The 27,841-nt window shown below is 40.3% G+C and overlaps 1 protein-coding gene across 3 annotated transcripts in view; it reads left to right on the top strand.

Moving 5' to 3' along the window:
* Positions 1-27,841, top strand: part of Marchf3 (membrane associated ring-CH-type finger 3) — a 152,030-nt gene that overhangs the window by 64,822 nt on the left and 59,367 nt on the right. For 2 of the 3 annotated variants that reach the window (XM_006254749.5, XM_063277492.1), the window contains exon 2: positions 25,555-25,699. The exons of the other annotated variant lie outside the window; for it this stretch is intronic. The gene's annotated coding sequence lies outside the window, so the exon portion shown is untranslated. The remainder of the gene's footprint in view (positions 1-25,554; positions 25,700-27,841) is intronic. 3 annotated transcript variants of the gene reach the window in all.

Below are 27,841 nucleotides of genomic sequence, written 5' to 3'. Positions count from 1 at the left end.
ATTTCCCCTCTTCTGGACAGTCAGATACTCCCATTAGCTTCTTCTAGTGAGCACCACCTTCTTCCAGGTTATCCCCCTTTTGTCCTGCACTTGAGAGGCAGGAGAGAGACTTCTCATTTCTTCCTCAGACCTTGGATCCAGGCTGGCTTATGATGGTGCTGTCTGTCTCAACCATCGAGACTACTCACACTGAACCGTCGTCCCCTTTCTCTGACACAGTCTCTGACTCCTCGTGCGCTCATATTAAATAAATGCTTAGCTTCTCAAGAAACTCCCAAACTCCTTTTCTAAAAAGTTCCAACCTTGTATTCCATCAGCAATGGAAGACCTATAAAACTCCTATAGTCAAGGAATCATGATGTATCTGCCACAAAGACCCTAGACTAGTGAAGCTGTGAAACCTCCTTTTTTCTCATTTAAAAAAAAAAAATGACCAGAATATGACCAACGTCCACAGAAAATCCTGGACTCACATCTCAAAATTCCAGAGTAAATAAAAAACAATTTAACCCACAGTAAATTATACTATGAAATATAATGTTAGTTTATCTTTTAAAGAAAAACTACATTATTTTTGGGTCCCTTCTATTTGCTGAAAAAATATATCACTAAAATTCAAATGTTTCTTCTATCGCTGTAATTTATCAAAAAATTGCAATAATTCAAAACAGGTTTCTCTTTCAAGTAGATGCTCACAGGACTATTCATGCTTTGTTCACTAGTTACAGGATAAGAAAAGAATAGAAAAATTCTACTGTGTACTTGCTAGGTGCCATGCACTGAGCTGCACATTACCTAGTTAATGCTCACAACACGCCATAAACAATGCTAGGGGCATTATTGCTTTAATCTGATATGAAAAGAAACTAACATAGTATCACTTTTCTATAATTACATGCCCAGAAAGCAGAAAAATTAAAAAATAATAAAGTGAAACCAGTACGAAATTATAACATCCTGGGTGCATATTAGTTTTATTATTGTTGTTCTTAGTAAAAGCATATGGTTTGTGTGTGTGTATATGTATGCATAAACACAAATGATTATTGTTACATAAACTTAAACTAGAAGGGAGGGGCCATCAAACCCCTCATACAAAATTAAGGACCGCAGGAGTGAGATGATTTGCCCCTGGGACACAGCCCTCTAATTGAAGAGCAGAATCAATCAGCGCACATATATCATGTGCCTCCTGTGACCACGAGTTCCCCAGATATTGGCAATATGTCCAAACTTCCTTTTCTCCATTCTCACATTGCAAAACCACAGGTTAATGCTATACACTCATTTCTCCACAAGGTACTGCTTCCCACACTTTTGTAGGTCGAGAAAACGTACTGTACACTCAGGTCTTTCCAGTGTCTGCCAGTTGACACTGTGCATCCTGTTTACTTCAGCATTCAACCGTGAGCATGGCGCGGAGGTGTGCTGTGGTTTCACCAGGGTTGCAAAATAACCAATAATATTCTTCTCTGTTTTTATATTTAGCAGTGACTATTAATGGTGTGATTATAGGATGTAAGCAAACCCCTCCCAGAGAGTGTGTAAATGACTCAGTGATTGCCTGGGGACAGGTTACCCAATACTACTGCACTCTGGAATGAAAATATGTAGCCTAGACAACTTTATTATGACTATAAATTTGGCTTCCTACTCTTGCATCAAGCCAAACCATATATGTTTGATGAGGCATAATTCTTCATTAGATCTGGAGAATGCTAGTACAGACAACATCATCATAGAAATATAATTTGAATTTTAATCAAGTTTGTTCATTCCCAAATGTTAGCCACCAAACAAACTCAGTACTGTAGTCACACAGGAGAACAACCCAGGACCAAAATGAACAAAGTCCATCACTTAGCATAGATGTTTTTATAGGAGGAATTATACTTAACTGTTGACACTTTTTCTGACCTTACCCTGAACCCTCCTTAATCCACTTAATGTTTTGTGACTTTGGGAAGAAAGACTGGCTCTGCACTTTGCCATCTCTGGGTTTGGTACACTGAATTCTGCCCACCCGGTTGCTTTGGTAACCTCTATCCAAGCCTGCGTGTAGATCAGCGCCCCTCATTTTGGACAATGAGAATATTCGAAACCTTTCTGATAAAATATCCCTAATGAAAGGGAAAGAACTTACTGTGAAGGAAGGACTTTTACTTATTCAATACTGCTTGCTGTTTCTCTCTCTTCTTTATCTAGTACGGAAGAGATTCACGCATTTGAAATAAATGTCACAAGAGATGTCATTGACTATATGAAGTCATAGCTGGACCTGTGGTAGTGCCTAGTCCAAGCACAGCAGTACATAGGAATACCAGAAACCATAGAGATATTAGATTCCTCTGCCATTTCTAACTCACGCTTATGAGGGCTTAGCTTCTAAGCAGGGTATTCACTCTCTGGCCATTCTTGTAAATTGTACATATGAATATGTAAAAGTTAGAGTTTCATAAAGGTTAAGGAAACAGGCAAAATAAGCCAGTGGACACAAAGGGGTTTAATTTTCAATATTAAAACTGTGGTATTGCCACATTGCAGATAATTATCTTATTTTTTAGTCGTGAAAACAATAACAAAATAATATTGCTGTAAATGGCTTGGGGCCCTGGAAATATATTCTTTTTCTGAAGAATTTACATCATCAAGACAGTTACAAGAGATCTGTTTTCAATGGCTGGAGGCAGATTGGAAAGATCTTAGATTTATTTTTTTAACATTTTCATGGGGAAAATATTAATAAGCATTAATATAAAATTAAAAGGGGAACTTTAAGGGTTTGCATAAAATGAGCAAGAGTAAGATGTATGCACTGTCTCCATCGAGTATTGAAAATCATTTCAACATGCAAATATTGATACAACTGTCAAATTATTTTTACATTGAGACAATTTTGAATTTTCTTTTCTTGAAGTATTGTCCCAGGAGGCACTGTGATTATTAAACTAATCTTTATTCATGATTTGTACAGCTTGACTCAAATCTCTAGAACAAAATTAATAAATCACATGTCAGCAGAGTAAATGGTGCAGACTAAACACTTGATGAACAATTCTAGGTGAGCTATGCCACTTACATCAACTTTAGGTCATGAAAATGCGCTGCTTAATACTAACCTGGACGCTCGAGATCTCAGGCGCTGGATCACCAACCAGGCAGCTACACCAGCTGAGATGAGGGCCCAACACATGTACAGCAGAGGTCTCCAGGGTCTGGGTTCAGAGAAGATGTGCCTAACCCTCAAGAGACTGGAGGGTTTAGAAGTCTGGCGTGGTGGGTGGGGTGGGAACATCCTTGTGGAGACACGAGAGAGGAGAGTGGGGAGGAGGTATGGGATGTGGAACTGTGGGGGAGAGGGGTGGACTGGGAAGGGAATAAAATCTGGAGTGTAAAAATAAATAAATATATAAATATATATTTCTTAGGATACCCAGGAAGCTATAGAAATCCATGCTTTTGCCAGGTCTACTCCAACATGGACTAAAGCTAGGCTGGACCGAGCCACTGTTTCCTCATACTTTAAAGGGTAATGAGCAAGGCAAATAAGACGACTGGACTTCAGAACTCAGCAGAATCCAAACCACTGCCCTTCCAGCAGCAAATCATGTCCATTTCTTCTCACCTTTTCTTCAGGGGAACCCTTACAAGTATAACCAGGTGCCCTCTGGGCAGCTCTAATTAAGCAGTAACCTAGGAGACAAGGACCATTGGTGGTCGGTGTGGAATATGATGCTGGCCAGAATACCAAACATGATGAGCCGCCCGTTAGTTACTGAGCAGTTTTCCATAGAGACAGCAATCATGGCTTTAAAAAGACACAGAAGAGCTGTAGAGATGGCTCAGACGTTAAAGCACTGGGTGGCCTTGCAAAGGATCTGGGCACCCACAGGCCACCTCACAAGCATCGATAACTCCAGTTCCAGGGCATCTAACACCCTCTTCTGGCTTCCGTGGACACCACGCACACATGTGATGCACAGATATACATTTAGGGAAACCACTTACCTATACTAAATTAAATTATTAAGATAGATAGATAGATAAATAGATAGATAGATAGATAGATAGATTGATTGATTCACAGAAACTATTACTAAGATCATTCATTGAAGGCATGACCTTTTAAAGCCAACTATTTTTTAGAAAGTTTTCCATGTATAAAAGCATACAAAGATAGCACAAGGAGTTATCATTGACTCCCCTATTAACATCTTACATCCCTATTATATATATATGATATAGCTAATAAACTGAGATTGGAAATTAAAGCATATACTTAATTCAAATTTTCTTAAGGTTCTAATATTTAAATGTAATGTTTAGACTAATACATAAAAACATGAAGCTTATATTATTTAGAGTACTTTATGACACGATGTGCTCCTTCTTTTACTACTGTACAGTGTATGAAAATGGGTTTTATTACTTCCTCCCATCCTAAGACACGGTTTCTCTGTATAGTTGTGGCTGTCACGGACCTAGCTTTGTAGAGGCTGGCCTTGAACTCACAGAGATATGCTGCCTCTGCTTCCCAATTCCCAAGTTCTGCTATTGGTCAGGTACTTGTATACTATCTAGTGGGTTAGTCAGGCTGGCATCATTGGACAAATACCTGAGGAAACAACTCAAAGAGAAGAATTATTTATTTTGACTTTAGGTTCCTGGGGTTTCAGTATATGACAGCTAGCTCTGTTGTGTCCTCCATAGTGACGTAGAGCATTACAGTAGGAGGCTGTGGCAGACAGTTCCTCACTTCACAGACCAGAATCCTAGAAAGCGAGATAACATTGCGGCTCCAGGATACGAAATGCCCTTTAAACCCTCCTTTCTGGAATCTCCCCCCCCCCCCCCAGTGACCAACTTTCTCCTGCTCTCACCCAACTCCTAGACTTTCCTTCAGCTTCGAACCAAGCCTTCAATACATGAGTTGTGTAAGATACTTTAAGTAGATTCAAACTGCAAAGAGCACCCACAAATTGAAATGTATCTGATGTTACAGTAGTGTATGGTTGAGAAAGGCAGACCATGGAAGTATTTTTACCACATCCTATCAAAGGAACATCCCATCAAGTGACTTGCTGACGTTGACCTTGATGACCAGGCTAAAGCAGTGTTTGTCAGCTTCCTTCCTGGTAAACTGATTCTTCTTCCCTTCCTCTAGTACACTGACTGGAAAGAAGGACTGTGTTCAGCACAGACTTAAGGACCTATATTCTTCCTCTACAGAAATAATTGGTTTCTTCCCTACAGAGGTTTTTCTACCTTTGACTCTTGTGTAGTCTGTCAGTCACGCTCCCATCAGCATGGACTAACTGGCCTTATTCATGCTGCAAACTAAAATGTCGTCCCCCTTCATTTTGCCACTGATTGTTCTGCTTGTAGCTGCTGTGGCCGCCTTCACTTAGTCCTGTGTCACTTTGAGATGGCTCCATACTGTGAGGTTCACGTTCTTGTCTTTTTTCAAATGATTGTTTGTCTTAAGTTAATTTTATATAGCACTCAAAATATCAAATGATAGTTGTTCATTTTTCATACATATGACAAGGACCAATCACTTTCTATTCAAGTGAACACTTTAAGATATGTCGTATTGAGCTAGATATTTTTCAGTTCCATTGATCTTTCTGCTATATACTTCCCAGTTCTGATGTGTTTTTTTTTATTCAAAAATTATTATAGGGCTGGAGAGAAGGCTCAGCCATTAAAGGCTAGGCTCACAACCAAAAATGATTATGTAGTAATAAACAATTTAGATCAGGAATAAGTAGGAACTTAAGTCTAGATTATAAAGAATTAGGTAATGAAAAACAGAATTTTAAATATAAGTGCAGCAGGGTTTTAGAAATTAAAAGTTGAGCTCTTAGAATAACTTACAATTCAGGACAGTAAGTCAGCTGGACCACCAAGCTAAGATCTCGGCATAGTCAACGGTGTGGGCCAGAGAAACAAGGTGTAGCAGTCCTACCTGATGAGCTGCAGCACCTCACTCAAATCTGGGGCGCAAAACACTACTCAGTTTTCACTGGGACCATCTTCCACTGAAAGTTACAGTTCAGTTCGTCCATGTAACGAAACATCAGGCAGAGGGAAGAACAGTATAATCGTATTTCATGTGTCATTTCTGTTTACATAAAAATGAAAACTAACAAAAAAGTACTATAATGAATTAATATACATTTAAAGTAAACCAAGGTCAGTAACTTTATTGCATATGGGCAATTCATTGTTAAGAAGTACAATGGAAGAAGCCTGTTTATACAAGTTTAAGACATTGCATGGTGAGTCTAAATTTAAAAAGCAAATACCATATGAGAAAAAAATTTTAAATCTACAAATAATGTTTCTTAATGAAAAGACAGAATATTCTCAAAGTTTAATTCATTTTCCTTATTATCAGGTTTATCTACTTGAAATACAGCATCAATTTTACATTGGTGATCAAAAGAAGTTCAAGAAAAAATAATCAAAAGCAGTCATCAGTAAAATATAGATGACATAATTAGGCATCTTCTGCCTCCAAGTATTAAAATGAATCAGAGCTGGCAAAGGTGGCTCAGCAGGTCAAGGTGCTTGACACCTGAACTGGATCCCAGGACGTGAGTAGTGGGAGGACAGAACCCCAGCTTCTACAAGATGTCTTCTAACACACACACACACACACACACACACACAGACACACATACACACACACACGTACACATACATATACACACACATACACACACACATACACGCACACACACATACACACATATACACACACACATACACACACATACACACGTACACACATACACACACACACAATTTATCAATGTAAAAATATCTTTAAATGAATTCCAATGCTGTTATGACTTTAGAACTCTTGTTTTATAAGAATAACTGAATAGATGAGTCAAAATCTAGAAACAGACTTTAGTGTGTCTAAGAGCCCACTGCAGGCAAAAATTATGTAAGTGAACTTATTAATTAATTAAATTGACACAATTGAGAACCCATTTGTAGAAAATTCAATTAGCTTCTAACATCAACAGCACACTAAAAGAAACTACAAAGGGATCGAAGAATTCATGAAATCATGAAAGCCATAGACAATTTGGGATGACTGTTTTTCTGAAGATAAAGGAATAATGGAAGAGAAATGGCAATATGCCTAAGTTCCAAGCCTATGTCGGCTAGCAGTTCAACAAGTTTAGGGCTGTGCTTGGCATGTACCTCAGTGGTAGAGCACAAACCCAGCATGCACAGGGCCCTGGGTTCATCTCTGGCACTGGAAAAAATTACAAAACAAAAGGCAAGGTTTTTGAAAGCTATGAATACATTTTGACAAGTAGCTAAAAGCTGCATAGAATTCATAAGCAGCATTAATAAAAGAGAAAACAAAGACATAATAGAAAAGACTAGATACTGTGGTCAAGAAATACACAATAAACTTACCTGTTATGTGTTATGTGTGTATTGATATGAAGTGAATAGTTTAAAGGTTCATGTCAGAAAACTCTCATAACAAAACACCATTCTTTATCTGCTGAATTGAGGGGATTTTATAAATGATAAAACCCAGACTGGGGAGCTGGAAAGATGACTGGCACTTAGGAGCATTTGTTGCTCTTGTGGAGGGCCCGTGTTCATTTTCCAGCACTGACATGGCCGTTCATAACCATCTATCTGTAACTCATCTTCTGAGCTCTGTAGGCACCAACCATACATGCGGTGCATATTACTCACACATAAAAACATAAAATTAATAAAACATTTTAAATAGATTTAATGAAGATTTGGAGAAATGGGCAACTTGACTCAACTAGTCGGAAGATTTGACAGACAGTAGAAACTTTTAAGAAAGGGAATGTTAGTGGAAAGAGTCAGGTCCTGGTGAAGATCTAGTCAGAGCACGGTGAGGAGCTTGTTGTGTGAGGCTGCATAGCAATGTAAACCCTCGGAAGCTCCATTATATGGTACATGTACACTGAGGCTTGCCTGAAATATGTATGGCCAGCAAAGTGAGGAGATCCTGAGACTGCAGAAGTGATCAGCCAGGAGAAGAGAAGAGAGTTGCTTTGAAAACATCTGAGATCAATTCTTTGATTATAAAAGGCCCAGAAACAATCTCAAAAATGGATGTAGGAACTTAGCTTATGGTAGACAAAGCATTAAAATGTTGACAAAGAATTATTTAACTGATTTAGCTTTCATTATGGAAAAGAATAGGGTACTGGAATTTCATCCTATATAAATAGCTATATTCTAAATATATTATGAATCTAAATGTGGAAATAAAACTTTGTAATTATTATAAGAAAATGCAGAATATGTTTATGACTACAGGGAAGAGATTATTTCTCAGTACACAAAAATGATAGCTCATAAAGGAAAATTTACATTAAGAAGTAACACTCTTTTATACAAAAACCTCTATAAATAAAGGTAAGAGGCAAACCTTGGACTGAAAATATAGTTTTTAGCACATAAAACAAAAATACGTAGACTTCTATACTATATAGTTGGAGAATCCTTATGAATCAGTATGAAGGAGAAAAATTGTTTGCCATAGTGCAAAGCAAAGGAGTTTGTCAGAAAAGACCCGGGGAGGAGATTTAAGGGACAAATGGAGGAAAATATGCTGACCTTTGTGACACTTAGGAGAAATGCACGCATACCAAAACAAAGAGGCACATCCTCACCCATCAGAAAAGGAGTGAAAGTCTGGAGGATGCATGGACTACATACACGCGGTAGATAGAATAGAGAAGTCTCCCAGCTTGTGGAGTATAAGGTGGAAAAGCCTGGTAAAACTGGAAATATCTATATATTTTTTACCATTTTTACTCCTAGTCATATACTCTAAAAAGAAAAAAATGTAAAAGCAGTCTTGCCATGCCAAAACCTAGTGCCTCTTAATGAAGGGATCAGAAAATAAATTAGAAGTGATTGTGGTTTTTATTCCTCTAGTATGCCAAGCCACTAGAAAAGTGTGTGGAACATTGTTAGTACATGTAAAGTTTTGTTAAAGCACACATCTGTTAAAAATAAATAAATGTATATGTAGCATCATGGACAGATTTCAGAAAGAGCACTGAGTCACCTAGGGTATTCTGGAATATATACATTATTGCCCAACTGTAAAACAGAACAACACTGTATATTATTTATAGATACTATACATGTACCAATGTATTAAAATCTGGGCTAGAAAAGGCACAGTATATAATGGTGGTTACTTGTGGGTAGGAAGGGACTGAGAGTGGACACCAAGGACCAGAGAGACTTCAGGATGTGTCTAAGGCACTGTCTCTTTTAAGGACTACAAAATTCAGCTGAAGCAAATGACAAAAATATAAAACTTAAAAATCCTAATTTATAAATACCTGGACTCCTGTTTTCTCTGTTTACTAGCCTTTTAAAATAAAAAGAATATTCTGTTTCCATGCAAGAAGAGGCAAATTGGATATAAATATATAAATTAAAAACAAGTAATCAATAAAAGCAATAGAAATTAAGATATGAATGAAATTCGAAATTTACTTTCTGGGTTTAAAACAAAGTCAATTAAGCCTCCCAGAAGGTAAAACAAAAAGATAGACTATACAATAGAATGTTTAATGGGCATCGATCCCCAGTCCCAGAAGTCTGGCATCTGGCTAGCCAGGGCCTCAGGACAAGGGAACAAAGCCACAGAGCAGGAGTGAGCAGTGAGGGATTTTAGGACATGTTCCTGAGCTGAGAAAGGACAAGAGCCTTCAACTTACACAGGAAAATTTAAGCATGGGGGACACAGAAGATACTAACAGTATTGAGGAGGTTTAAAAAATAAGAATCAAACTGGTATTTTATAGCAAACTAGTAGTAAACGTCAAGTGCTTTGAGGAGATGATATCCAACTTATAATTTATATACCACTAGGACATTCATAGGTAAAAAGGAAGAATAAAGAATTTGGAAATCTTTGGAATAGTGATTTCTTCCAACAACTGAAAATAATCTCTAGCAAAAGAAGCAAGGAACTTGAAGGAAAGAAGAAAATGCATTCAGGAAGTATTAATCGTGGGACTGGGGAGAGAGACAGTGGGTAAGGGGCTCATGGCAGAGCCCTGGGTCTGTATACCTAGAACATACATTTTAGAAAAGGAAATCTTAATTCTAATCTCAAAGACTATGGTGAAAAGACATCCTTTGGACGGGCAGAAGGTTTAGTAAACTGCCTGGATACAACATGAAGTCTCTAAGAGCATGGATTTCCTACAGTGATTTGATTAAACATCTACATGGTCTTAGCATTGAAGTGAAATGCTTTTGTCAACAAAGAAAAAATAAAAGCAGTACACAATGCCAAGAAAAACAAAACCTCCTTAATGAACAGTTTGACTCTGAGGCAAATTACTTTGAACAAGTGGTGAAACTAACCCCTTCTTTTGTTTCTTTTGGTTTTTCAAGACAGGGTTTCCTATGTGGCCCTCACTGTCTTGGAACTCACCCTGTAGACCAGACTAACCTCAAACCCAGACATCCGCCTGCCTCTACTTCCCAAATGCTGGGATTAAAGACATATGCCACCATGCCTGACTAAAACCAACATTTTTTTAAAGATTTGCCCTTAAGCCTCACAACTTTCTCCATCAAGCAGGTTGAAGAACTCAGCATCTCCTCCCAATCATACTACTTCCTTCTAGAATGAGTAATATTCTTAGAATTATGATGTTGAAATATTGTTCCTTGGTTTTTATTTCCTGGAATTTACTTCTGGAAGGTCAATAGGAGAAAATTGTGATTACAGACTATTTAAATTATAAGCTTTAAGAATACAAGACCTGGAGCCAGGCCTACTGGTGCATGCCTTTGATCCTAGCACTCAGGAAGCAGAGGCAGGCAGATCTCTGAGTTTGAGGCCAACATGGACTACTAAGCAAGTTCTAGGACAAGCAGGGAGACTCTGTCTCAAAAAGAAACAGAAGGAGAAGGAGATAGAAGGAAGAAGGAAGAAGGAGGATCAGTTAAAAACCTAAGAAAATCTGGGTGCTGAAAACATGGAAGAGAAATGGGGAAAATGGCACCAGTTTCCTCAATGTGCACACTTAGGGACAGTTAGGAGTTACTTCTTAAGATGATGGACTCATAGTAAATGTATAGGTATATTGTTTAATGTTATAAAGGAAGTGTTATGGTTTGCACCTTGAATGTCCCCCAGTGGCTTACACATTGAGGATTTGTTTGCCAGCTTATGGCACTGTCGAAGAGGGTAAAACCTTTAAAAGTAGGGCCTGGTGGATTGAAATTAGATCCTGGGGGCAGGTAGTTGAAGAAGATGTTGGGAATACAGCCCCTTCCTGCCTTTCTCTTTGCAGCTGCCAAGAGACGCACAGCTTCATACTGCCACATGGCCCAGCCTGTCAGGCTGTACTGTCCTGCCTTAGGCCCAGAGTAGCAACAGTCAAGAGATCGTGGCCGAAGCTTCTGAAGCCATGAGCCTCTCCTCCCTTTGAGTTGTTTTTTCCCTAGGGATTTTGCCAGAGTAATGGAAATCTAACACAGGAAACCAAGAGCATAACAGTAGAAAACAAAACCTCAGGGACAGGAGAGGAGCAAAGATGCTACTAAAGTTGATAATGTTTGCGGATAACATTTGTCAAATGATGCGTGAGCAGGGACTCCTTATAAGCATTCCCAGAGGAATTCAAAACCATAATTGTCACAGTATCACTGGGACTTCAGATGGTGTATTAACTGGTGACACTATGCCACCATTTAATGAAGAATTCCACATTATCCTGAGCATATGCTGTTTTTACAGTATGTTTGGAAAGGAGAATTAAGGAAACTTAAGGTTCCCTTTGCCATGATGATTCTCTCTCCTTTCCCTATGCCCACTACAAAAAGTCTTGCTGGAGAAACTCGAAACACGTGCTGTTACAACTATTTGTCTAGTAAATTCTGTATGCCTCTTAGAAAATGGAGAACCTAGATTACAGTTTGACCAAGACTCAAAAGCCTACAGAAGAAATACTGAACAATGGAAAAAAATGTGCAAGGACCTTGAGTGGAAACATTAATGGGCAATGCCTTACAAGCAGTGCTATTAGACATGTCTAATCACCCTTCGGCCAGTTGTGTCAAATGTCACCCTGTATCAACAAGGAGAAGATGGGTCCTGTGAATGCATTAAGCAAACAAACAAAAATGAGTGGGCACACAGTAATGGTGAGGATGCAGAGGCGTAATAACAGTGATGAGGCTGTCCAGTCAGTTGAGTTCTTCATTCTCTCTCAAGAAGTTGCTATAGTTGAAGTATCACTCAAAACCTTCCATGAAAACGGATTCTGTAATAGTACTATGTATATTCTACTATTTTAAACTCTATCACTACTACAAAGGTTAATCATGCTAATAACTAAATTATCTGCCTATAGCTGCCTATGAGCTGCAAGTTAGCCATGTTACTAGTTGAGGATCATAAGGGAATGAGCGCATAGAGAAAAGAAAAGAAGGCCGAGGATGAAGTCTGCAGTTCTCTACTGAAAAATGAGTGGCAAGACAGGGAGAAACTAAGAGGCAGCATGAGTGAGGAGACAGGAAACCCAATCAGCTATATTATCTCAGGAGTGAAGTGAAGGCAAGGGAAGAAAGGGTACCTCAAACACAAGGATAAAACAACGAGGTCACAAGCTGGGTTGAGGTCAAATGAGAATGGAGAGTTGACTGTTGAATTATCACCAAGGAAATAGCCTGTGACCTTGACAAGGTGGCTTTGATGGGGTGAGGAAGAGAAACGCTTATGAGGTTGGGTGTAAAGGGAGAGGAGAGCAGCAGGATGCCTGTAGCATGGTGAAAGACTCATTATCTTGATTGTGACAGTGTCTCCAAGTGGTCACACTGCACTTTCACATTGCCCACTTCTAGACATCCCCATGATCTTGGTGATGCTGAAAAGAGGAGAGACTGGAAGGAAAAAAAAATGGAAGTTTTCAAAATTTTCTGCCAAGGTATCTGATTAATGAGATGATTAGCTACAGAAGACATATCACAAAAGAAGGATATTTTTTTAGTTGGGAGACATAGCCACATACTTGTATGCTATTGAGAGTGGTCCAGAACTAAGGATTGATGATATTGAGTAGAAAGATGGTTGCCAGTGATCTTGGAAAGCAGATAGAGGAATAAGATTTAGTGCACAAATGAGGACAGATGACAGATAAAGTCCACTGTACAGACAGCACCATACATTAGAGTGGGACCATAGGAGTCTGTGAAACTTTAGAACTCTCCAGTTGTCTCCATGAAATGAGGCAAGGTCAGCTAATACAGAGAAGATATTTGAGATTGGGGATAGAAATTGCCAAAGAAAGTTTAAATGAATAGAGTGAGGAGTACTTGTTGACATTAGGGTTGTCTTGATTATAAATCTAAAGTATGATGATTCAAGATAGGTATCTTTCTCCAGCATGTTCCTCAGCAAAAGAGTGGGCATAGTGTCCAGCAAAGAGCTTGATCATTATTTGGCTAAGAGATGAGACAAAGTGTTTATGTGTATTGAAGAGGTTGATCAGTGATGGAACACTGTCTAAACTGGATTTTGTGGCAATGGGCGATACTAAGGGATGGATAGAAGTGGAAAAGTGGGAAGTTCAAGGCATCAAAAGTCCTGGGGAAACAAAGATTGTTGATGTTTGGGTAGTAGAGGGAGTGACCTGGAAAGAGACAGAAGACAGGATGCTTCCCGTGATGTTTCATTATATGTATATATGTGTTTTTAAATATATAGATTTTATCTAATTATTTAAGACTCCTTTCTAAGATATGACAGAAGGATCACAGAAGTCATACATCTTTATTACTAACGCTATCTGTTATATCTTGCCAATTGGCTGTTTCCCCCTTAGGTTACAAGAAGTTTTGCAGTGTCCATTCCCTTCCTTGTCAGACTACTAACCCAACCCTAACTGTTCTCTCTGAGCATCTTGACCTCCCTACTCCCAACTCACTACCAATGGCTGACCTTGAGTTATACTGGAAGCTTTGTGATTCCCTCCACAACAAGAGGGGAAGTGAGAGAAGGCCAACCTGTTGCACATGTCTTGTCTGTTCCTAGCGGGTCTTGTAGGCAGCTTTTCTCCTTGTTGGTCACTGGATCTCAGATGAGGCTCCTGAAAGGGAGCAAGGTATGTTCATTTTGTTTTGTTTTCCCTTTACATCTTGGACTCTAGATCCCTGGTCCAGGAATGCAATGATAAAAGAGTTTGGATTTCCCTGAGGTAGCTCTCTACATTCAGAGAGCGTGCAATATGGAATGCATCTACCACTCTGTCCTGGAAGGCATCTATGAATCCTGTTCCATCAGAGGCACTGTAAATGTTACTTGTAAATACACTAACTATTATGGTAGCCTTGTGGTTTTCTTGGTTTGAATGATTTGCGTGTTGTGATTGTTAATGGCAAATCAGTTTCGTGAGACAATTTAATCCTCCTGGAAGGATGAGTTTGAGAGTTCACATTCTTCGCTAGCTGCAAGTGTCTTGTTTCATTTAACATATGCTCATGTAGGCATTGGCATATACATTTGAAGGCATATATTGTGTTTACCTCCTACATCATGTATTTTTAGGTATTTCCTCTACTGAGACTTCCTTTTAATAGAGTTAAACTTGTATTCAAAACAATTTCTATGCTTGTATCAGAAGCTTTGTTGATGAACTTGGCAGATTTTATTTCAAAATAGAAAGACTCTCTCTACATGCCCACAGGTTCACCTTCTACTGTGAAGGACATACTCAAAAATGCTGAGGACTGAGGACAAATGCTGACTGTCCAGGAAACCCACTTTCACTATGACATGGTCCTCAGATTGCACCTGCCCAATGTAGGGATTTTTTAATTTTATAAACTTTATTATTTTAAAAATCCTTGCAAACAAAAACATCACAAACCTAAATTAACCAGACCCAAAGTGCATACAACTCACTGAACTTCCATATGGTTGAACAGGCATTCGGAACAGAAGCTGTGGATAGTCAAGTTCTCCTAACTATGTCACATCAGCACCAAAGCATGGTCACATCCGCAGGTGTCTTTTCCTCAGGACTCTAATCTCCTTGCATTCCAGAATCTGTCTATAGCCACCACCAAGTTCTGCACTTCTGGCCTGTATCACAGGCATGATAAAATTCATGGCACTTAAGAAATAACCCCACCACCACCAGGAGCTGTCCCAAAGATCAACACATAGAACTTTATGTAACAAGGAAACTCCAGGGCCACCACTTGACAGCACTGCCAGCTTTCCTTCATTCACCGTTTAGTTGTGTATTGCTCCCACTGTCTCCCTATGCTCTATGGAAGTAGTCAGGGGTAAAGTTTCCGTTCTCTTTCCTTTGTGTTTTTCTGCACAAGCCCTAGCCTGGTACACATAATAAATGTTCAGCAGAAATTTAACAGACTGAGTACGGAAGTGGGTAGCCCCACTAAAGACATCCAGTAAACCTGGCTGTTGTCCATGCACTCAAGGTTGTAGGGGCTCCAAGTGAAGGCTGCGAGATAGCATTGGGAATTTTCCAGCTCGGTGCTGTATTGATTTGGGGAATATATTTGGCTCCTTTTCTGAGTGAGAAACTCAGGAACTGGGCATGGGCAATCAGCATTGGGATGCCTCAGATATACAACTGACATGTTGAGATCTGTTCTCACACTGTCCCTCCCAGGCACACCCATGTGAGAAGCATCTCATAATACACATGACTTGGGTGAATGCCAGCAATGGGCATATGATACTGTGTCCCGGGGGAGGAGGATTTGAAGTCGAAGAGTTAGTCATCCATGAATGCATATTGTTTGGTTTTGTTAATGTTTCAACTTTAAAATTATTTTTTTTATGTAGTGGGCAGGGGCATGCACATGCTAGAGCACATGTGGGGACATCAGATGACAACTTATAGAACTTGGTTCTCCCCTCCATCACCATGCAGGCTCTTGGAAGTGAACTCAGATCATTAGGTTCAGAAGCAAAGGACTTTGTCTCTGAGCCATCTTGCTAGTCCTTAAAAACGTTATTTCTAAAGTAGCTTTTGATTCACAGAGTATTTGAAAGTTTCCCCATCCCCACACACGGCCTCACCTATTAGCAACATCTCCCCCTAGAGTGGTATGCATATCTGTAAGCCCACCATGACATATCCTATCACTGAAATCCAGCATTCATATTAGGGTTCACTCTTGCTGTAGCACATTTTATGGGCTGGGGCAGATGGGTAAAGATGTATATCCACCATATCATATCTCACAGAATAGTTCTCTGCACAGAAAATATCCACGCTCTGCTCACCCAGCCACCCAGCCTTGCCATCACGTGCTTTTTCTCTTGTGCCTTCCTCAGTTAAATCAAGGCTTTAAGAGGCTATTTTCAGCCACTTTAATCTGGAGGAAAAGAAGAGAAAGAGGAAAATAACTAAAGGAGCCCTGATGTCGGTCCCAGCTTCCTGTAAAGAATGGGCTTTAAGAAACATCATTGGTGAAGATTAATTCCTTTGTCAATAAATGTCGGCAGCTAATCTGGTGCCAATTGCATGTGCCTGGGGAGTGAGCCCTGGGAAGACTCGGAAAACTAAATCATGGGGTGCTGGTTTTTTCTGCCAAGCACTGGTCAGACCCCCACCACCATTTTCCATTTTTAAAATTGAAAAGGAAAGAGAAATGCCAGTGTTTGCAGCTCCAAAGGGCAAACTGGATATGTTTTGACATATGTTGAAAATAAATTATTCTAAAGTCAGTTCACATATAGAATTATCTTTCTGGGATACACCAAACTGAAAGCAATTTCATATACTCGGACCCTTCCTCTGCCAAGTTACTGGGCAGTATTTTGCCTTAGATAGTTCTGGTCTCTGAGGCTGACTCGGTCAGGGGGTGACATTAGGAAAAGCAAGGTGGTTGAGGGCCTGTAATGCCTCCTCCAGCTTGAGAGATTTTGTGGTGCTAGGGACTGAACCCCAGGGCCTTATGCATGGTACACAAGTGCTTTACTGAGGAACCACATATCCAGCTTTGGGGTGTGTGTGGGGGGGGTTTATGTAGACTCCATAAATTGGCCTTACTGCTCAATAAATGAATCAGCAGCACTAGATATGAGAAGCAGTAGTGTGGAGTGTTCTAGGTAGATTGTAGACAGAGCCGTACAGAATGAGTGTCTGTGCTCCCTGGCCAGATGGCCTATACCTGGATGCCTCCACAGCAACTCTGATGAGTCAACATGGTGCTGAGTTCTATCCCTACACCTTCAGGACTGCCCCAGCAGGTCTGAGTTCTGTGACTATCTCCCTTCTATAGGTGAGGCTCAGCTGTCACCTGAAGCAAATGTACGTCTGAAATCACTAGGCTAGAAGATGCAGAGTTTAAATGCCACCTCTCCGACTCTAAGCTCATCCTTATAACCTTCATATACCTGCAGAAAGCCCACTGATAGACAACCACAGTCCTCAGGGTGAACTGGATCCTTCCCCTCTCTAGCCCCATTCGTCTTCTCCATAGCACTTTGCACCAAAGCCTTAAAGAACTGCCTTCGGTTACTGTAAACCTCTCCTTACCTCCACCTGGAATGCTCTCCTGTGTCTGGCTAGGTCCTATTGTTCTGTTCTGTCTCGGCCTAGGGCCCCTTCCTCAGGACTACCTCTAACTGCCTCATGCCTCAGAGCTCTGGTAGCTCCCCACCTGCTTCCAAGCCACCTTGTGCTCTCATTCCTAACACTTGGGATATTTTATCATTTGGCTCCTAAATCCAGATGTGTGCTACTAAATGTGCAGCAAGTAGTTTTCTGGTCGGGAGGATAAAATGAGAGTAATATGTATAATTTGTGATATAAATACTCTCACCCTCATCAATAGCAAGGCCTGGTTTCCCTGAATTGGAGTTTGGAAGAACTGGAGGAGATAAGACAAGCTTGCTCCGGCATGCCATTGTGTGTGTGTCCGTCTTGTCATCTCTAATGAGAGATAGGAGTCAGAATAAAGGGGATGTTTCCTCAGGAGAAATGGGAAAAGAAGGGGCAGCCAAGAAAAACTGTGCAAAATTTTGTGATAGTCAAATATATTGCTTGCTTACAATGAATACAGAAGGAATAAAAGAGGCAAAAATAAAGGCGTTGTATAGTAAAAATAACTACAAACCACTATTCCATTCTTGTAGATGATAAAATACTTCCACTCATGCAGCTGCCTGATCTTGTCTATAAGGGCAACTGTTGTTTTGTCCCTGAAGAAACCAGATCTCCCAGAGATAAAGTGATCTAAGCCCTCTCACATCTAAACAGGAACCAAGGTCTCCTGAGTTTCAGCCGCACTCTTTCAGTATGGCTTTCAGATGAACACTTCTGTCCAGAGAGGGAAACAGACCACTAGATCCCTACAGACTGAGAGCAGAGGGGAATGGTGTGGTGACTGAATACCATGAAAGTGTTGGCAAAGGTATGCCAAGGAAGTGACAGAGCTTTACTGATTAGACCCCTCCCTCAGTATTGGGAGACGGGTTCATGAATCACTGAGAACATGGGTTCATGCCTGGGCTCAGACTCTGCTAAGGGACATGGACAGTGGGCCTCACCCTTCTGTGCTATAGTCCTACTATGCTAACAGTTTTTAAATTCCTGTCACTGGATCATTACAGGGTTAAATGGGATAACAAGTCAGGTGTCTGGAGCTCTATTTACCATATACGGAATACTGCTATTTTTATGTCCTCTAATACTTCCTCTTCTCCCAGTGTTTTCTGTAAGACATTGCTATATTTTAGCATAGTTTCTTAATGCAAATCCCAGGAAAAGAAAAGCTTGCCAATTGCTGTTAATCCAGCTGGGATCGAAAGATGCTCAGTATTTGAGTTTGGGCATGTAATAAGTGCTTCTGAGGAAGTTTCAAGACAGTCACCAAGTCAGAATGAGAGCCAATAGTCATGGGTTTTTTTTTTTTCCGCATTGAAAACTCTGATTTCCCTTCTTCACATATATTCTTCAATGGCTTTTATTTTTATTGGTCATTTTATTTATTTACATTTCAAATGTTATCCTCTTTCCTGGTTTCCCCTCCACAAACCCTCTATATCATCCTTCCTCCCCCCCTGCTTCTATGAGGGTGCTCCCCCATCCACCCACCCACTCCCACCTCACTGCCTTAGTATTCCCCTATGCTGGGTCATCAAGCCTTCACAGGACCAAGGGCCTTGCCTCCCACTGATGCCAGATAAGGTCATCCTCTGCTACATATGCAACTGGAGTCATGGGATTCCCCCAATGTGTACTCTTTGGTTGGTGGTTTAATCCTTGGGAACTCTGGGGGGTGTGGTTGGTTGATATTATTGTTCTTCCTATGAGGTTGCGAACCCCTTCAGCTCCTTCAGTCCTTCCCCTGACTCCTCCATTAGGGTCCCCGTGCTTAGTCCGATTGTTGACTGCAAGCATCCTCATCTTCAGTGGCTTTAAATGGTCTAAGATGTGCCTTGCAAAAATACTGCCTTCAGTAAAGCCTTGGAGATTTTAACCATCCTACCATGGGGTGTATATAGTTATCGCTCTGTTTTACAACTGTATCACTGCCCTTCGCTTTGGTTGATAAATCCCTATTCGGCAAAGACTAGCTTTTCCAGACTGTGATAATGGTTTTTATATTTCTAATTTTTTTTTACAAAACTAAAACAAAGACTGACACTTTGTGACATGCAAAATTTATATGAAATTTAAATCACAGTGTCCCAAATTAAATACTATTGAAATACAGCTTCACTGTGTTGTTTAATGCCTGTGGCTGTTTCCATGCCACCGTGGCACAGTGAAGTAACTGTGACAAGGACCACACACTCTGTAACACCTAAAATGTTTACTAAAGGTTTGCTAAGTCCTGCCTGGAATAACTAAGACAGATCCCCTAAAGAGTTAAGATGTCATTAGTAAAAGCCTCAGTGATTACACTGGGGCTTTCAAGGTTTTTATTGCTTCTTAAACCACGTGGGGAGTGGTGGAAACAGTGTTGTGATACCATTTTCTAAAACCACAATGTGATTAAATAGCTCAAAATACTCGAGGGTTTCCGTTCAGTCTTTAAGAGAACTGTAATGGGGTTATGAAGTTAATTTTAGGTATGAAGCGCTAGGCAGGAAGACTGCACCGTGGGTCTCAGGAGCACGCGAGCAACACAGTTGTGTAACCAGGAATAATGACACGTTGTGCAGGCTTTATGGAGTCACTGAGACAAACTGTATTGCTAATAGCTATGACACCCTCACTGTGTGCATGCCCTTACAGAACAAACCTCTCGTTTCCCTCAAGCCTTCTTCTTCAGGACAAGTGTCCGTCCTTGATAGAAACACGAGGTGATGGGGTCAGGATCTGATAGCCACTCTGGCACAGACAAGGGACCCCAGACAGTCCAGCAGTGCTCTTACCTATGAACCATCGACTAAATAACTAAATGAATGAATACAATTTGCTGGGATCAGGGCCAAATGCAAACAATCACTCCACTAGAACCATCCTTTAGCACTGTGCTGGGGGAAGTGCCAGTCAGCCCTGCCTTATTTGTATTCCGCTCTTTGGGGCACCATTAGCACATACAGCATGCGTGGTAGCTTAGTATTAAAAACCTAAGCACAATTCTGAAAGCTTGTTTCTAAACGAGTGTGAATTTTCTCACCTGCTTTTGTTAGTTTGTTTTTATTTATTATGCCTTCTTGTTTCGTGGATGGTGTCAAAACCTTCCTGGTTTAGGGAAGACAAGTTTTTAAAAATTAGGCTTGAAGTTCTAATCTTACCTGGCATCAAAAAGCTCTTGGAGTGTAGTGTAGCACACAAAGCCAGTAAGGAGGCAGCGGCCTCATTTTCTTAGGTGTTCCTTTTAGCACCTCTCCAAGAATATTTAGTAATGTCTTGTCATTCTATAAAATTATGAAGCAGAGTTTTAAAACATGAATATCTTATAAAATAAACTCTATCATTCACATAATTCAGACCCAATACTTTGCCTAATTTCTAGAATAGGAAAATAGTTTCGTAAACTTGTCTGTCACTCTGTGTTTTCCACCAACACCATCATTCATTCACTTTTGAAAATTAAAGCTCCTAACTTTCATGTAATTAAATCACCGAGACACAGTTGTACCACAGTTGTGGAAGCTGCGTAGAATAAAAATATTTCTAACTGTTTAAACCTGAAAGATTAATTGAGGTATCGAAGAAAAAGAGAATCAGAAAATTTCAGGGGAGAAAAGATAAAGAATACAGAATATGGGGGGGAGGGGGATGTTTGCCCGGAAACCGGGAAAGGGAATAACACTCGAAATGTATATAAGAAATACTCAAGTTAATAAAAAAAAAAAGAATACAGAATATGCTATGAATAAGAAGTAGAATTTATACATTAAATCTTCACTATTCAGGGATTCCCCATATGCAAATTCCCTCACTTGCTAAAATTCGTTTATAACTCCCAAGTGAATATTCAAGGCAATTTCACAGTCTTTCATAGACATGCATGGGGTGGAAAAAAGCCTGAGTCCCCCTATGTGCACGGTCCAGCTGAGGTCAAGCAAGATAATGAATGCTGTACCTTCTTGTATTATCGCTAATATATTTTTTAAAGTGTCTTTTTGTGGTCCACTGAATGCCACATTTTTCACAGTTTTGTTCTTTGGGTTGGTGATCTCACTCTTCAAAGTAACCTCCAAGGGCAGCTTAAAGTGCCGTTGAGTGTCCCACAGTCCAGGAAAACTCATACTTTGTGGAGAAAATAAGTGCGACAGATAACCTTCATTCAGCCATGACCCCCAGTGTTGGGACCATGTCTTCAATATTAATGAGTCACCAATGTATGTTAACTAGCATTCAATCATTCACAAGACAAAGATCTATGTTGATTGGTAGGTGAGTATTTTCTGGCCAGGAACCTAACCCCATATCTCCCTAGGAGCAATGGTTCAGTGTTCACTAATTCAGTGTTTGTTGCAATTTATAGAAGGTGATCACCATAATGAATAACAAGAAGCCATAGATAGCATTTAGATTTCTTTCAGTTCACATCTCGGATTTGAGGCTCACACGCTCTTAGTCCAGAAGAATCTCTGATGTTAGCATTCCAACTATTTCAAAAAGTGCTAATACAAGTGTCTTCCAAGAGACCACTGTGCCCTCCTTTATTAATTCTACAGCATGCTCCAAAAGGAACCGGGCTGAAGGGTGATTGCCAGCACATGCTTATAGAAAGGGTTAGGGATGAGAAGAACGTAGGAATAGGTAGTGTGTTCTCCTCTAGACTATTCCTGGGTCTTTTGTCAGCCATGGCCACTTCATGCCTTCTATTCCAAGGGAATGGTACGAAAGTAGGGATTGTATAGGTGACATGCCAATGGTAACCTTTTCCTATACAGAAGACATATTGGGAGAGATGGCATCGTCAAGTCACAGCAATAATTATAATTATAGTTGATAATTATAATTATAATTATAGTTGAGCAGTACCTGATGAAGTCAAACACAGCATTAGGTTACATTTGTTGGTGAATCTGTAGTAATGGGAGTTTGTAAGAATGCAAATATTACACAGTATCAGAAAAAAGAAACCTTGGCAGCCTTTGTAAGGTGAAGAAAACCAGCCATCTGTCATGTTTCTGGTATACTTTTACGCAGTGAGAGATAGCCTTCAACGTCTCCTGTACCAAAATACATGATTTCAATAGCTAGAGGAGATCACTTGGGTTTCTTTGCTATGCATAAGAAGTAAGGGAAATTATTTGTTTGGGCCCCTGAGAAACTAGGGAAATATTACATTTTCTTCATTGTAATGCACACGTGAAGCTATTTCCCTCAAACCAGATTCTAATTTCTGTAATTCAGTAGGACAGCTCCTAGAACTTTCTTGCCTACAGTTCTAAAGTGCTGTGGAGGAAATCAACTCATTGAGGAAGACGGAACACGAATGAGTTTTGATGCCTTAAAAACAGTGTGATGATTCACAGACGTGAGATGATACATCCACAAAGTGAAACCTTGAGGACTCTAGGAGAGGGTCCAGGGTCTGCTTTGAAAGTCCCTCCTGTTTGTGGGGTGTTTTTGTTTTTCCTCTCTGCTTGTGATCTTCTAGCTTAAATAACAAGATTTCTGGAGAACCAGATCAGCAGAACTGGATTATGCTCTATACGCCTCCAAAATGCTGAGGGAAACAGAAGTACCCATCATGTAGGCGATAGGCACCAACAGGACACATTATAGACTTTCATCAGGACATCCCACAACCTTTCACGCCGCCTTCCCCAAGGGTTAAATACCAAGATTCTTCCTGTTTTGAAATTCAAGTCTTTTCAAAAGGTCATGTGCTTTTCGTAAGTCTGCAACCCTACACAGTATGACCAAGAAACATGGACGAGTTCTGACGGGATATACTTGTCATTCCTAGAGATGTCACCTGTGGCGCTCACTTGGTGGGGGCGGGGCCTCGTGCCCCATCCCACCTTTACCCACACTCAAGCAAACATACTAAGGCTGTTGTTATTTAATCCATACCTGAGAAGAATAGTAACAGTAGCTGGTCATAGAAATTTAGGTCAGAAATAGAATTAATCAGGCTCTTCTGCTAACTTTATTTAGGGTGCTGAGAAAATTATAAAATCCCTTTGCTTTTAGTTTCCTCATTACAAAGCAGCGGCCTACCAATTCACATGAGGCCACGTATTTAAATATACATCTGCTGGCCAGGCAATTTGGATGTATGAATTCCACAGAGGAATGATAAGTGCTGCCTTATAAAAGCTCGGCAGACTATTGCAGCAAGCTGCTGTTTATAGATTCGTCTCCCCTCACAAGAATATGACTCCTGTTAACTATATGGATTTTTAATTTAATTTGGCATATTTCTAGTCGAAAAGGAAAAAAAAGTCAACTAAATGCTAATTTAGGCACATTGTATTGTGCTGGGAGAAAAAAGAGAGTATCCTGTCTGGACCGTATTGTCCTTCTATTACCAGCATCTGCACTGCCCCCAAGGAGCAGGAGACCACTGGAGGACATAAATGTGAACCTGGTGCTAACCACTGATAACCACTTGTTAACACTGCTGCGGCGCCTTGTACTTGAGGGCATCTGTGGGTTCACCACTTCATTTTTTCTGACAATGCCTGCTATAGCTCAAAGGCTGATTTCGTTTTCATGTGTGCTTGATGAAAGGCCTGCAGCCGGGGGACAATAAATGACATGCTGGTGGTCCCAAAGCAGCAAAAAGTCCAGGGGCCTGTGTGGTACCCAACTCATCGTCTCACCACTAGCTCAGCTGTTTCCTGGAGCAAGCAGCCACAGAGAGAGCTCACTGGATTTATTCCCCAGAGATTTATAGTGTCCTTTCAAATCTCTGGAATAAAGGAAGTCCCTTGGCTGGTATGTGGGTTGCTTGTGATGGAGCCTTATCCTTTTTGATTTCAGTTGGCTTGGCTCTGGTTTGGTTTCTGTGTTTATTGCTTGTTTTCTCAGGAAGTGGTTTGATGTCATTCCCCTGTAAGGCCTGTAGAAAGAGGGGTTATTTGTTCACCCATATTTTAAAACATAATAAAATATATTTTATTTAAAAAAAAAAAGTAAGAAGCATAAACAACCAAAGCACTCAGAAGCACTTACTGCCTGGAGAGAATCAGTGTTCACACACTGATAAACTATTTCCTATCTTTAATAAATTGGACTTGAAAGTCTACGTATAAATACTGCATCTCCTACTTTTCCTTCCATGGTTTTATGTTTTAGTTCCTAGTACTGTTAAAGACTTATCATAAAGGAATGCCAATGGTCCCACTTATGATCCATGATATGGAGGTGCTCTATGTAACCTTTACCCAACTGTTGGACAGTTATGTCCCATTATTCTACAATAAAAGGGGACTGCAGAGTATAAAGAGGCCCTACTGACGCTGTATAACTCTGTTTGCATTTCTGAATGTTTTTAGAATAAAGTTCTTAAAGAAGAACATTCAAACACTTTGTCCTAAAAGTAGATTCCTTGAGACTATGGATACCAACCTCTGAAGCCCTTCTCTGTGGGAGAGGCACTGGCATTCATGCTCAGCAGAACCTTTGGTGCCCCAAGAAGCCAGTGGTGTAGTTTTAGTGTGAGATCCAGCAGGCTGAAGAGCCCGTGTTTGCGTTTGTGCTCAGGGGCAGGTAATGACTTCTGTCCATTAGAAGGCAGGCTGGGGAAAGTTTCCTCTTCCTCATGGGAGCCCCAGCGGAAGTGTTTCATTCTAGCCTCGAAATTCCCACATTAAGGGCTCTGAGCTGTCTGTCACCTTAAACATTACACTTATCCACAAATAAACTATCCAGTATGATATTTAATCAAATTTTTGGGCCCTTGTGGCCCTGTCCAGACAACATGGAAATTTATGCATCACAATACTTGGCCACCTGTGTCTGTCTGTCTTTTCTGCCTACAGTAGAGGTGATTTATTTGAAATGGTGCCTTTTTGTTTTCTTTACAACAGTTGTTGTCTCTTGTGATGTTGCCATGTCCTCAGCCCATCATTCAGAGACAAACCTTCTTCCATTGCAGCCATTATATGATACAACCGAAAGAGACTGTGTTATGTATGCAGTGACCGGATCCGAAAACCAGCTCAGAAAAGCCCAATTACACGTAGTATTTCCACCTGGCAGTGATAGTCCACGCCTTTGATCCCAGCACTTAAGAGACAAAGGTGAGTTCAAGGCCAGCCTGTCTACAGAACGAGTTCTAGGACAGCCAGAGCTACACAAAGAAATCATGTCTCAAAAACAAACACAAATAGTTTTTCCAAGTACCAGTTGTGGTACTGATCCAACCTCTCCCCAGCCATTCTGTCCCCAGTGCGAGATAGTAGTCATGAGTTTCCAATCTACAAAACAGATGCCCACACTGCATCTCACACAGCAAACCACGGGCCTGGGCCTCGTGTAGGGCAAGATGGTCTTATTTAACACATGGCAATCCAATCCCCTTTTCTGTACTATGGAAGATTGCAAATTGGTGGGGAAAATGGAGATTCCCTTCCTTCTTAAGTGTTCTGCCTATTTATCTACACATTCTGTTGTTCTTCAGTTGGTGAGTGAGTGGCTGGTTGGCTGGTTGTGTTTTTGAGACAGAATTTCACTGCATAGCTCAGGTTGTCTTCAAACTCACGATATCCCTGCCTTGGGCTCCAGAATGCTGGCATGACAGACATCAGCCACAAACTCTGCACTCATTCCGTTTTTTTCAAACAATTTTTTTCATGCCAACCTAAGAAGACTATGTGAGTGGTGATCAAATTTAAAATGCTTTATTTTAGATATATCACCCATTACTATGTTGAGTTTAAAATCACGGCCTGCCTACTCATTTTCTTCAATGAACAGATAAGAATAACTGACTTCCAACAAGCAAATGAATACAAAAGTCATTCAAAGCTCAAGAGAGAAATAAAAAAGACAACCATCAAATAGCAGAAGGGGAGACGAGAATGCTTCAAAGTCAGCAGAGAAGTCATATTTCTAAGTAGGAAGTCTGTGTCACCCATATGACTATACAGTTTTTAAAGTGTATTATTAAGATAGTGAATCCATCTGTTCATTCAATGAGTCAGCAAATGCCTTTAAGCACCCATTGTCAGTCGAGAACTTATAAAAAGCAATAGGTCCTAATATAATCAGAAAAGGAACGGGCTATCATGTGCTGAGGAGTCCCGTGAAATTTGCGTTTTAGCACCATCTTCCCAATCACTGCCTTGCCATTAACAAAGATTGCTCATGTAAGGAGACCACGGATGCTTCTGTAGTTTAAAAAATAATGCAGTTTACTAAAGCAGATTGAAGCTTTTTTTTCCCTTGCAACTAATAAAAGAGGCTTATGGGAGTTAGAAAGAAATAAAGAAAATGACTTCACCATCATTTGTAGATATACAAGCATCTTTAGATGGCCTTTTTACTGTTTTTAATGAAAATATTCCAAAACCCCCACAGTGATGGGTAATTCACCTCTGAACTCATTTTCATAATTTGTGTAATTTTTAATTCTCCCAGCTTTTAGTTCCTTGTACATCAGAACCACTTAAAGGCTGTAAAAAGAGACTGAGGGGACCACCGTGTTTACAGCAGAAAATTTCTGTTCCTGGATTTGCCACAGTGATCATCGTTTGTGAATTTAAGAATTGAGTCTGGTTTATGAACATACAGAGCTGAGAGAATCAGCCAGGATTGTTTGCATGCATATGCACTGCCATGAGTTACCTTAGGGCATATATTTTATGTCATCTTGAAAGTAGAACTTAATAAAAGCCATGATAAAGTGTAGTCTAGTCTCCTTGGAGAGTACATATTCTTATGACCCAGATCCAAGAGTTGCAAAGGCCCCCATTTTGTTTCTTAAAGCTGTACATTCCTCCCTAGTACCTAGTGAGTGTGTGCGTAGACCTGCACAAGCACTGTGTAAACTAGGTGAAGGGTGCCTGGCTTACAGGAATGTTGGAATCAATAGATCGAAGTACAGGTATAAATCCAGTTTGGCTTTTTCTTTGCTATCAGAAGAGTGCAGACACATCCTCCCCTGGAAAGAATGGGGCCACATAGTCCTTTGTATCTGCACTGAATGCTTCAGAGTAGCTACCTCGATCTGAAGTCAAAATGGTACCTAGGTGTTTTGCAAGCTTAGTGGGAACAAAGGGAAAGTGTCAAGCACTGTCCTGGCCCATCTGGCACCTCAAATTTACTCCCCAAGGCAGAGCCAAAGGGAGAGAGTCTGCTGTGCTGCATTGTAGGGAAATAGTCTCTCACATCTCACACTCCAGTAGAACCCCAGGTCTCTAGATTTCCTGTGCACCTTGATG

Source organism: Rattus norvegicus, chromosome 18 (genome assembly GCF_036323735.1).
Source record: "Rattus norvegicus strain BN/NHsdMcwi chromosome 18, GRCr8, whole genome shotgun sequence".
Classification (NCBI taxonomy): domain Eukaryota; kingdom Metazoa; phylum Chordata; class Mammalia; order Rodentia; family Muridae; genus Rattus; species Rattus norvegicus.
Note: the sequence above shows the minus strand (reverse complement) of the source record. Positions and strands in the feature narration are given on the sequence as shown.